Here is a 12566-nt window from a genome sequence, read left to right on the forward strand (position 1 = left end):
AGCCCTGGCTCTGAATGCTTAGAAGAGATCAGCCCTGCGTGCCCACTCAGTGCCAAATCTCCCCATGTGAATGCAGGTATTGCTGCTAACTGAGAAGAATGGCTCTAACTGGGAGGAAAACTTCAGCTGCCACTTGTGCATTACTAGATAATGGAAAGAAGCAGAAAACAGGTTTCACTAGGTTCTGCTAGTTCCACTGCTGTGCTGCTGTGCCACGTACACCAGGCTGAGACTCTCCATGCTCCAACACTGCCATGCCTTCTGATACCCTCTTCATCTTTACTATTCTAGCTGTATTCTAATTCGATATAATTTGCAAAGCCAAACGAACTGGCATTTTTTCCTTACATGTCACTGTTACACACCAGGACCAACCACAAATTTTATCACATCAAATTTTTATCTTTATATCTCTTGCTTCTCAGTTATAGCCTGCCAAAGCACTGCCCCAAGATGCTGCTGTTTAGTAGTAATTAATACTGTGTTTAAAGGCTTCATGAGACTAAGGTTACAACTTCTAATTACTTGCTGCCTGCAATCAAGCAATGCTTAACAAGTCAAACCTTCAGAGTAACATTATTGTCATTTCCAATCTCTGACCTTTGATGCAATAACAGCTCAGATGGGGTATGAGGAAATCCTGTGGTGCAGCTCCAGTGGCTTGCAGCATCCACCAGCTTGGGTCAGGCTTCTCGGGAGCTTGACTTGACAGGTTTGTCATAATAAGTGCTTTACAGAACTGCTTTCTTCTCTTCTGTACTCATACCAACTGTATTTGTTCACAGTGTTTACTATCAGCATCATGTACACTGAGTCCACTTTTAGCTGAGGAAAAGGCTTTAAACTCTCCAATTGCTATTTGGCCTAGAAAAAAGAATAAGGTGAGCAGAACTATTATGGTGTGTTTCACAAAATCAAAGACTCTTCCCATTTTATGACATTTCAAGACACATCTTTTCAGTGTTCCCCAATCAGTTTCAAAATAACTAGCTGTTGAAAATCATTCAGTAGTCCAATACCACGGGCATTTCAGTAAAATGGACAGACTGGCATTCCTAGTTGGAACCTAAGAGTAAAGTTTATCAGAAAATGAAAGAACAATTCACTTTCTGAAGAAAAAACTGACACTTCATCAACTGTCTGGTATCTGATTCCACACCACAAGATGGTTCTCTTCTCTCAGCCAAAACCAATGTGCCTTTCCAATTATGGGTGTAATGCACAACAGCCACCCATGAAGCAGCAAGCCTCTGGCTAAGTGGCAGGCCTGGGAGAATATCATCACTCAGTATTTCCTGCTCTGGAAAGAAATGTGTCATCTGTAGAACATTTCATTTTTGAAAAACGCTTCTGTGTCTTGTTTCATTTATCCAACAGCTGGAGTGAAATTCCACAGCTCTCTCCAGCAATTCTCACTAAAGGCAGCAGAACCTATACATTACTACAAACGTGTATTTGAATTTACATATAAAATTCCATATCGGCTACTTCTAGTAACTGTTGTCTGTGCATCAAGAACTATCTCAGTGCCCAGGCAAAATAAATGCTGAGATAGCTCCTCACTGCTGGGTGTTTTATTGCAACAAGCATCATTCCTGGGTGTTCCTACCCCATCTTGTGACCCGCAGTGGAAGTGCAGGAGCTATGACAGACACCTGGCCGAGACCTGAGGGAAGCTTCTCACCCAACCAAGAGCTGCTGTTTCTGTATTCATTGGAAGATAAACCAAATTATATTTTAATTTTCACATTCAGGTGTAAATTGACAGCTGAAAAAATTTATGCGACAATGTTTACCTGAACAAGAATGAAAACTGCATTTAGGTTCATCTTTTGGCTTTGGAGGCATCACTCCTTATTTTGTCCTGCAGGCCAACCAGCTGCCTTGCCCAGGAAGCTCCCACTCAGCCTGTTCACCATTCACTGCTCTCGTCACTGGAAGCAAGGTCCCAATGTTCCCTCCTCTCATTTGTGATAAAAAATAATTGTTTGTGAAGCATGATGGGATACCACACGAATGAAGACTTCACCACATACATTCTAAACTGTTATAATTGTCAAGAAGTCACAAAAGCTTCATGATTTATAGCATTTCTCAGAAGAATGGAAAAGCCTATTTACAAAGAGTGAAGGCTTCTTCATGCATGTACTTTTTAAGGTGTATCTATCTTAGAATCATCGAGATTGGAAAGGACCACTAAGACCATCTCATCCAACTGTCAGTCCATCCCCACCATGCCCACTAACCAGGTCCTTCAGTGCCATACCCACATCTTCTTGAGCGCCTCTGTGACAGGGACCCCACCACTTCCTCAGGCCGCCTATTCCAGAGCTTTAGCACTCTTTCTGAGAATAAATTATTCCTAACACCCAACCTGAACCTCCTAAGCACAACTTGAGGCCATTCTCTTTTGTGCTGTTTGCGTTACGTGGTTGAAATGGCTGAACCCACCTCAGCACAACCACTTCAGAGTTGCAGAGAGCAAAGAGGTCTCTCTGAGTCTTCTCTTCTGTTTCCTATTGAACTTCAAAATCAAGAGGGGCAGGAAAGGAGTCTGTGTTTAAAGGCTGATCTTAAACTGTGCATTCATTTCTGTGAGCTTTTACCAGCCCACAAAAGCAGTACTGAGGAGACACAATCTGCAGGGCCATCTCCTCTGAAAGACGCTGTGCCCTACAGACATTGCATGACCCCAAACCACGCAGAAACTCATCAGGGACACAGTAGAAAAGACATTTGGATCAACGCGGTACACAGATGACAGTTTGCTCAGCCCGGCGTGCACTGTTTGACAACGTGTGCTAGCTGAGATAATCCCGATTCGCGGCTTGTCTCAAAGCTCCACACTCCGCTGCAACCACCGCTGTCATTTTCAACCGCAGCAGTTTGCGCGAACCACCCGAACCACGAAGGCGACGAAACAAAACGGCCGCGGATCCAATGCCCGAGATCGGCGGGGCAGCGGCGAGAAGCGCTCCAGGCACCGAGCGCCCACCCGACACCGGGCAGACCCCACCGCAGCCGGCACCATGCCGCGGGGCGCCGGCACGGGACGCGGCCCCGGCCCTGCGGCGCCACCGGGGGGCGCCATTTCAGGAGTGCGCCGAGGCCGCCTCCGATAAATGGCGGAGGGAGGCGGGTCCGTTTTTCCTGTCACCCAGTGAAAAAACAGCATCTCAGGTGGAGGCGGTGCCGCGCGGCCCCAGAGCCAATGAGAGAGCGAGAGAGGATGATGGGCATATAGCCCCCCCTACCCGGATGCGTCCGTGGGCGGTGTTCGGCGCTCGTCGGCCAATGGGACGTGCGGCGCGGGGCGCGTCGCGCTTTCCCGTGATGCCGCGCGGCGAGCGGCGGCAGGAGCGGCCGCGACTCCATCCGGGTCTCGGTGCGGCTGCGGGTCACCCTGCGGCAGGTAACGGGCGCGGCCCCGGCTCCGCGCGGGCGGGCGGTGAGCTGCGGGCCGCCGCGGGGCCCGGGCCCGGCGGGAGGAGGAAAAAGAGAAGGAGGGAACTGGAGCCCGTCCCGCCGCGGGCCCACCCCAGACCCTCCGCTCGCCGCGCGGCCCCTTGAGCGGGTGCTGCCGGGGGGCGCGGGTTCCGGGAGGGGTGCGGCAGGAGGCGCTGTGCGGCCGCCGCGCGGGGCCTTCATATCATCGGTCCCCGGGCGGTTTATTTACCGTAATGGAGGCGTTTTTATTCCCCCTTTTCCCTCCCCCTCCCTCCCTCTCTCCTCCCTCAGACTAACTTGAAGGCCCGGAAGTGCCGCCCCCGGGCGCTCCTGATTGGCGGCTGTGCCGCGACGCCCGCTGGTGATAGGCTGCGGATGCCGTCAGCGCCGGGGTACGTCACTTCCGTTAGCAAGTGTGTGGGCCGCGGAGACCTTGGCCTCGAGGGGGGCCGGGGCCGTGCGGGGAGCGGGCGGTCGGGCCCGGCGCGCCTAAGGGAGGCGGCTGAGGGCCGCACGGCGGCCATATGGCAGTAGAACACTCGGGTCAGGGCGGAGCGGCGGCCGGCCCCGGGCTGGTTGCCGCCTTACGGACATCAGCCGCTCCGCGGGCTGTGGGGAAACGTGGCACAGTGCCTTATTTCTGGTGTGGGAGCGGGGACTCAGCCCGATGAGCGTGGTTACGTTAAGCGCCGTTGATAGATCTGCTTTCTGCACGTACTTTGCGGGTCTCTTCAATAGCACTGTTAATGCAGGCAGCTTTCTGTATAACAAAAGGATTAACGGGATGCTGCCTCGCTTCGAACATACACAGTGACCCGGCAGAATGGTGCCTGACAACAGGGGCTCAAAGCCAGCGCATATCTGAGCTTGGGACAACAGGCCTGTCCTTAGAGAATCCATAATGTCTTGTTAGTGAGTGTTATTTTAGGGCATCCCTCCTCCTACTCTCAAGTTAGGTGAGCAGCTCCCAGGTCCCCGTGCCCACGTGGCCCTGCACTGTGGGACAGCCACAGCTCCCTGGGCTCATTGCAGCTGCTGCTCCAACCCCTGCAGCCCTTCTCCAGTAATAGCTTTGAAGAGGAGAATTAATAACTTTTTTTTGCCCTATCATGAAAATGAACTTACTGATAAGTAGTTATTTCTATAAACCTGTTCATCAGATATGTCAAAATGTATTTAAGTCATATTAGGAAGTTACTTTGCATAAGACCAGAGACTTGGCAGAAGGAAACAGACACATCATCCACTATTTACTTTGTCTATTATTACTACCAGGCAGCATCCTTATTTTCACTTTCCTTTTGATAAATGCCTTCTGTATTCTCCTTTATTGTTGGCAGTAAAAGCATCATTTCATGTGCAGATAAAAGGCTCCCATGATTTATAAGTAGCAACATGTCAAATTACGTTGTCAGTGAATAATGTAGCACAGCATTATTGGAAATGCTGTGATGTGTACTAACTTGATTATTTGCTGATTTGATGTAATTATTAGTTATATTAACATGCAGCCTTTGTGCAAAGCAAGCTGTCTGTAACATGCTGTTAATAGCTAACAGGGCTTTCTTAATGGCCATTCTGTGGAAAAAAAACAATTACAAAATGTTCTGCTAAATTCAAATGTTATCAGTAAAGACCTAGTGAATAAATCCCCGTGTGTTTATTGGTAAATAAAATGCACATTCCTGTTTGAAGCAGGCTCAGACAGTGGAAGTGATGGTTTCTTTTGGGAAATGCCTTGAGAACCATGTGGCATTTGGAGCCGTAACTAAACTGAAGTATGCTCATGCACGTTTCTCCTGCCAGTGTACTGTATGACAAGTGGAGTCAAAAGGATTTGCTAAAATAAGATGCCTTAGTGTAGCTGTTTTCTGTACTACAGTGCATTACCTCATGCTGCTGAGGCTCTTGCCAGCACTGTTCACTATTGTATGCTATGTTACATACACTGTGAAATAGGAAAACCTGATTTTTCTGTCAAGTAACAGCATCCAGCATTCACATCTGCAAAAGATGAGTTCAGATTGCGTGCTACACACCAGTTTTGTCGTGTTTTCAATATACTCCCAACAGCTTTGCATACATCTGTGAATCTGTGTATGCAAATACTTAAAAAGTATTTGTAAAAGCTTAGAAGCCTCAACAGAGTTTAGTTTCCATTCCACTTTGTCAGTGGAAACAGTGCAGGTGCTTTGCTCTTTTGTAGTTGGGCAGTAGTAAATAAGAAGCCCTGGCTTCTGCTCATCAACACTTAATTATGCACTCAGCACAATCTACTTTTTTTGTGTTATCAAACACAAAACTTTGTTAAAAACAATACCAGGGATTTAATTGGAGCTGAGTGTTGCTGTATACGGACATTGCAAGAGGCAATTTCCAAATGATAATTAACTGAAATGCATTAATAGTACTCAGTTTTGAATAGCACAGAAAGGGTTAATTTTAGAATAGAATATGTAACGTTGATTTGTTTAGTTTGCTTTGAGAACTGAAGAATTATGCTTAGATGCAGACAGTTTAATACTATCGTAAGAATTGAGTACATTCAGAGAAGTTGCTAGAATTTGCATTCCTGTCATCTTTGTTCACATTCAGAATTATTAATCACAATCACATACTTAAGTTTCTGCAGGAGATGTGCTTCATTCTGTGCATGAGTGGGCAGTAGTGACTTCTCATTTCTTTTCAAGCTGTGTTTCTGGATATTTATATTCCTACTGTAACGACATGGTCAGAAAAATAAATGAAAACCAAACATAAGAATTGCAAATGGAATAAACTGGTAATATTTCATTGTTGTAACTATTGAAAACCAAGATGCCTTACATTAAAGCAATTAAATAGAAGCAGGATGTAGATTTTTTAAGTTCGGCATTTCTGGTGCAGACACTAAAGATGTTACTGGTGACAGTCAGAGGTATTAATCTTACATTGTGTGAAAAATACCAGGAAGCTGTGTAGTGGGCACATATCCCTGCCCAGCAGCGTGGATTCTGGTGCTGCTCATATTTGGAGTTAAAGCACACCCATGATTAGTATGGTGTGCACATTTACACTTACTCCAGTTTATTGCTGCTGTATTGACTACCATGTCCAAGTAAAGCTAATAAATACAAAGCTTTTGGGCATGAGCAGATGACTCTTAGAAAGGCTTCTGGCCTTCACTGCCACATCTTATGTTCTGATGAAAGAACATTTGCTTTCTTGGATGGGGCCTATTCTCACTGTAGGTGATTTTGTGTGGCCCAAAGGAAAAAAAAAACCAAACCAAAACTTACTTTTGTTTAGTCCTAACCTTCATACAGGATTTTTGTTAGTTTGTTTTGAACATAAAGCTTTGACTTTTCTGCAGTACTTAATTTTATCCACGGAGTTTTTTAAAGTTGAATATAAACACTAGAATGAAATAGTCTTTGTTAACAAGCTGTTTACAAAGGTTGCCAAATGGTCTTTTTGTAGAAGGATGCATTGTGTAGCATGACATACCTCAAATTAATGCACCTGTCTCCACGCTGCATACAGCAGATGTCAGTAAAACTCAGGGTAAAAAGTATTGCTTCTACAAACACACTTTCAGCTTCAGGTTGTTTTTTCTGTGTTGCAAAATTGACAGAGTCAGGTGGGAGAATAAAGTGTTCATCTTCTAGGATCACACTGAAATGAAACTGAAATTTCATTATTTTCACAAAGTCACATTTGGTCCCTTCAGCACAGTAAGGGATACAAATTGTAACTATGGTTTGAGCTATTTTTCCTTCTCTATCACAGGTTACAGACTGATTAAGAGTGCTGTTGTTTATTGTAATCTGCTAAATGAGAACATGTAAATTGCAGAAGTTATTTTTTTCCGATATAGTTTAGAACTGTATTGGGTTTTAAACAGGTACAGGTGGTTCAGGAAACTCACAGGAAGCATTCTTTGTAAAGCCAGCACCTGTTTAGATTCTACTGCTGTCACTTCTCTTGAATGCCAGGTCAGGCTCTATCAAGATGAGCACAGTAGTAATAAAAGGGAAGTACAATCTAAAACTGAATAAGGAGCTTTTAATTCACACTAACTAAAGCTTTTGTTTCAGTAATTATACAATCTTAGACTCTTTTGGAATGAGTGATGAGATATGGACACTGTGTGATGGCAGCACAGGGGCTGTTGAGTGGAAGCAGTGTGGAGGAAAATTAAGTTTGCATCAATCACACTGTTCTGCCTCCAATTCCCAAACAAACACCCCAACAAAAAAACAAGTTTGCAAGTGCACATACTCACCGTGGAAGCTTGATGTGTGGGGCCTCCAGGTGGGGCTGGAGAAGGTGGCAGAAATTCCCTCACCAGAAGCGTCACTGGGAGTCAAAGTACAGCTCTAGTGCAGGTGATGCTACTGAAATTATAGGGCAAAAGCATCAGAAATTGGTGTTAGTGCTTGTAATGTGAATGCTGGAGCTCCACCACGTGGTTAAAGCTGTGCACAGGCTGTGCCCTCAGCTCTGGGCTGCAGTGGCCAAATGATTGAGGCAAGTTTGGCAATGAACTTGGTCATCTTCATTCGATGCTGCATGATAGTTGCACAATTACAGTGCCATTTTCTTCATTTCTACTGCTTCACAGCTTTTTAAATACAAGCACATGGTAACAGGAAAAATACTACTTGGAACACAGCAGCTGATAAGGAAAACAAATACATATTTCTTAAAATATAAAAGAAATCTTTAAGTGTTTACTGCTAAAGTAGTGAGCAAGCCAGTGGTAGCACCAACAGCTGTGCTGCACTCAATCATGATATCATCAGCATGGTGACTTCAGTGCAAGGGTGTATGCCATAGCAGCTTTGCACGAAGCTGAGAAGATACCAAATCAGTAGAGGCTGTGCCAGGAGTATAATTTATCAGGCATGCAGTACATCAAGCTTCTCTGCCCGTGTGTGCCAGGAAAACGTAATGTGTAACATCAGGGAAGCCTGGCAGATCTCATTCCTTGAAAGGACAGTGCAATTCAGGTGATACCATTTTTAGATGCAGTTAGAAATAACCATTAACTGCAGATCTGGTGTGAAGCACAGCACTGCCGGGCTAGACATGTGAATGTCATACAACGCATTCAAGAGACAGTTTGAACTAGAATTGGATTCTTTTAACACTGTACCTTTCTATTATTAAAATAATAAAGATATTAAGTACCTACCAGAGTAACATACCATCAGTAAAACTGCTTCTCTCCCATAGCTGAAAGACAGGATACACGATGATCTTTCATAAGGTGTATTTGTTGCAGAATGAGGTTTTCCTAGTGCCCTGCATGCACTTCACCATCAATCTCAAGCCAGACTATTGCGTATGACCACAAGATAACAACTGGATGTCTTTCAAAATATTATTTCCAAGGACATTTTTGACCTTAAGTATTAGATAACTCTCCCAAACCTGTAATAGATGAAAGGATCTTGTTTCAGGAAGGCAAAAGAAGACAAATGCTTCAAAAGCTGCACGTACCTAACAGGAAAGTCTCACAGTGGCAGTAGAAAATAGTTTAGAATTTCCTATAACAGAACTTGATTGTGAAGTCCTGCTGTCAGTAGAAATAATAACAATAAAAGCTGTTTACACTTTTAGCTAACTCCATCTAGGGGTGGTGAAATACTACAGACTGTGATCTGTTCACTAATCTTAGTGTCCTCCAGGGTTCATTTTAAAAAAGGAAACTCACAGGTATCCTACATATTTCACATGTTTTACATTCTTTGAATGCATTTTTAACCGAGCTAATCCAAAGGATGTGATGTGTCCCACTGCTACTGTTATAATTTATTTCTGTGTTGGACATTAGGACCAACTGCTTGTGTCCATCTGTGCATGCTAAAGCGTACATTCTGATTTGTAAGTGGATACAAGCAAGATTTTAAGAGTGCTTCACCAAAATTTGCCATCAGTATTTGTACAAAGGATTCTGGAGTAAAGCTCTGAGGGGGCTGGAAAGTACTTTTATTTTTTTCTCTGCTCAAGGAATAACGTCATCCCTTTGTATATTAATGCATTGGATCACGCGTTCTGTTTTTTGGCAAGGACATTAACATGCATTAGGAGCTCTTGTTCTATCAAGGCTTTGTTTGATGACTGGTCTGAAAACCTCAGCTCAGAATTGGGATGAAGTATTAGTACAACACGTATTTAATGTTTGAGAATCTGTGCATTTCCATAAACACTTTCAGCTAACTTATAAATTACATTGATCAAACGATCAGCTTTCCTCTTCAGCTCTGTTCTCAAGATGTCCTTGCTCAGAAGGGGACTGTAAGTCACGTCAGTCTGGCAAGTATTTTGATTTCAATATCATAAGACTTTTTAACTTGAGGTCATGTTGAGCTCTGGTAATGCAGAAATTGGCTTTAAGGCTCTTTTAGGAGCAGTTAGGGGAGCCCAATTGTTTTTGATCTAAAGGCAATGATATTTTAAGCGTCCTCTTGGTAAGGCAGTTTAACAGTTACTGTCAGATTATAAGATCTTAAACTTATTAACAATAATACTTTAAAAATAATGATTAAGTAGAATAAGAAAGTGGTTTCTTAACAATTATAAATATTAGGGTCTTATACTGATCCATGTAAATCAGCTGCATGATTCTGGTACTAGGCTGTATTACTTTTAACTTCTCAAGGAGAAATGTAGATCTGGATATGCTGTTTCTAATAGACATTTTCTTATAATTTCAACGAGAGATTACATCTGTGGAACACTAGTAGTATTTTTCCTGTGACAGACAAGTTTAATGACTGTAGTTGCTGTTGCTGCTGCACCTTGCTAACTGTCTGAAGATGCACTACATTAAGACCCAAACAGTTGGTAAACTTTGAAAATGAAGGGATCTTATCTTTACAGCGACTTCATTGCATGACTGGACAGAGAGGGGAATGTTTTTTTTCCTGTGACCAGTATTCTACTCTGTAAATGCCTGCAGTTAGCTTAAGTTGTCTTTCTTAAAGCACCATTGTTTGGACGTCGCCTCTGAAGACACCTGCACTGTGGGATGAGGTAGTAGGTTGTATAGTTTTAGGGTCATACCCGCAACTGGGAGATAACTATACAATCTACTGTCTTTCCTAAAGCAGCAGAAAATCAACAATGGAGACTGTTCAGTTTTTAAGTTCAATGTCAGATTGTACCGAACTTCTGTACTTGGAGTGTTTATTACAGGAGATAAATATTTCTGCAACACCTACAGGTAATTATTTCTAGATTTTTCTAATTCTCTGCATTAATTTCTCTAAGGATAACATGGAAGAATAGATTGATTCCTTTAAGGTAGGGTAATCAAATACAAACGGTTGATGTTCTAATAAGTTGTGTTAACACTGCTAACTGAATAATCAAATATTAATACTCTTGAATGATACTGTGGTTAGCTACTAAAGCAAAGAGCTTAAGTACATGCTTCTCTGTCAGAGTGAGGTAGTAGATTGTATAGTTGTAGGGTAGTTATTTTACCCTGTTCAGGAGATAACTATACAATCTATTGCCTTCCCTGAGGAGTAAAACAAACTGCGGTCCTTTGTTGTCATTTGTTTCCACATTGAGTAAAAGTAGATTTCTCAGACAAGTTTAGAGTTGTGAAGTATCAAATTAATATTGTAAATTTGTCACCGATTAACAGTCACTTTGAATGGTTCAAACCCCAAATGGTATTGGACTGATACGACTTTTCTTCCAAGGTGAGTGGCACAGGGCTGTCTGGACGTCAACAATACATCTTTTAGTAGATACAGAATGCAGTACAGCATAGACTAGAAATCATTCTAAAACAATTTGGTTTTGAATCTTAAAGTAGCTGCGGCTCAGGCTTATACATAGTGACTTAAACTGTTTTAAGACACAGGTTTCTGTAATACATTAACATTCTGTGACTGTTTAGTAGAAGCTGGAAAACTTACAGTTATACTTCATTAATACATCTGCTTATTTTTCTCTAGCTCTTCTAGCAAGTGAGACTTGAACAATGTAATACAAAGATTAAAGTGTTGGATGGCCAAAACTGACCCCTTCATCTGTTTAGGAGAAAGTAAAGCTATGAAATTTGAGTGCCCAAGATCCAGAATCATAACTTTGTCTGAAGGAGTTCCTGTTTTCATAAGAAGACATTTAAAGCTTATTGTGCTCCTTTTCCCCCTTCAGCCCTAGGTGTACCCCATCTAGCTGCTTCTGCCCTAGAGTGACCAGCTAACGTTTTCCTATAACAAGAAAGCATGAAAATACTTGGGACTGAAAGTTTTGCACAGTAGAAAACAGAGCCATCAATTAGTATTTAAGCCAGGAGTGTTACTGGTTAACCACTTATTAAACAGTGCTAACTGTGAACTTGTAGTACATGCCCCAGCCTAAAAATGCAGACAAAAAGCAGCTGGTAAGCTAAGCTGACCTCCCTGGGCAGGTGCTAAGTAAGAAGAACTGCAGAAAGGAAGCATTGAGCCCCTAGGAAGAGGTAGTAGGTTGCATAGTTTTAGGGTAGGGATTTTGCTCACAAGGAGGTAACTATACAACCTGCTGCCTTTCATGGGGCTTTATTCTAACACCAGGACCATTTTGGCTCCATCCTAACCTCTGCAGCTTTGATACGTGAAGAGAAGTGACAAGCTGTTTCTGGGCATGCTGAGGTTTCATGAATCTGGAGTCAGCAAATTTAGTACCAGATTTGAGTTTAGAGCCATTAATTGGAATTCAGTATTGCTGCATTTCAAGGCCCACCTGTCATTTGATGACATTGGTGTTGTGATAACTTACAAAGAAAATACTAAAGAAAATTCTGAGAACAAGATCAAACTCCCTACAATTAGGATGGAGGCGTTACATCCTTTTTAACATTAAGTACTAATGCTATGTACTTGCAGCTGTAATGCTCCTGCCTTTGGCTTTGTGGATTTCAGGTTGAAAAACTGAAGTTTCCAGGGATCAACTTAGAACTCACCTACCTGAAAGCCAGTAGGTTCCTGCAAGCAGGAATAGGCTCTCCCAATAAATGGTGCTCTCAGTCATGGAATATGTGCAGTCGTGCAGGAGGGTTTCCAAAGTGACTGACTGTGTCTGCTGTCAGTTCATATGGTGAGAAAGTAGATGATAACTGTTCGTGCAATTACGGC

The sequence above is a fragment of the Cyrtonyx montezumae genome, unplaced genomic scaffold, assembly GCF_038088225.1.
Source record: "Cyrtonyx montezumae isolate F1298 unplaced genomic scaffold, pur_monq_1.0 scaffold_6, whole genome shotgun sequence".
NCBI lineage: Eukaryota > Metazoa > Chordata > Aves > Galliformes > Odontophoridae > Cyrtonyx > Cyrtonyx montezumae.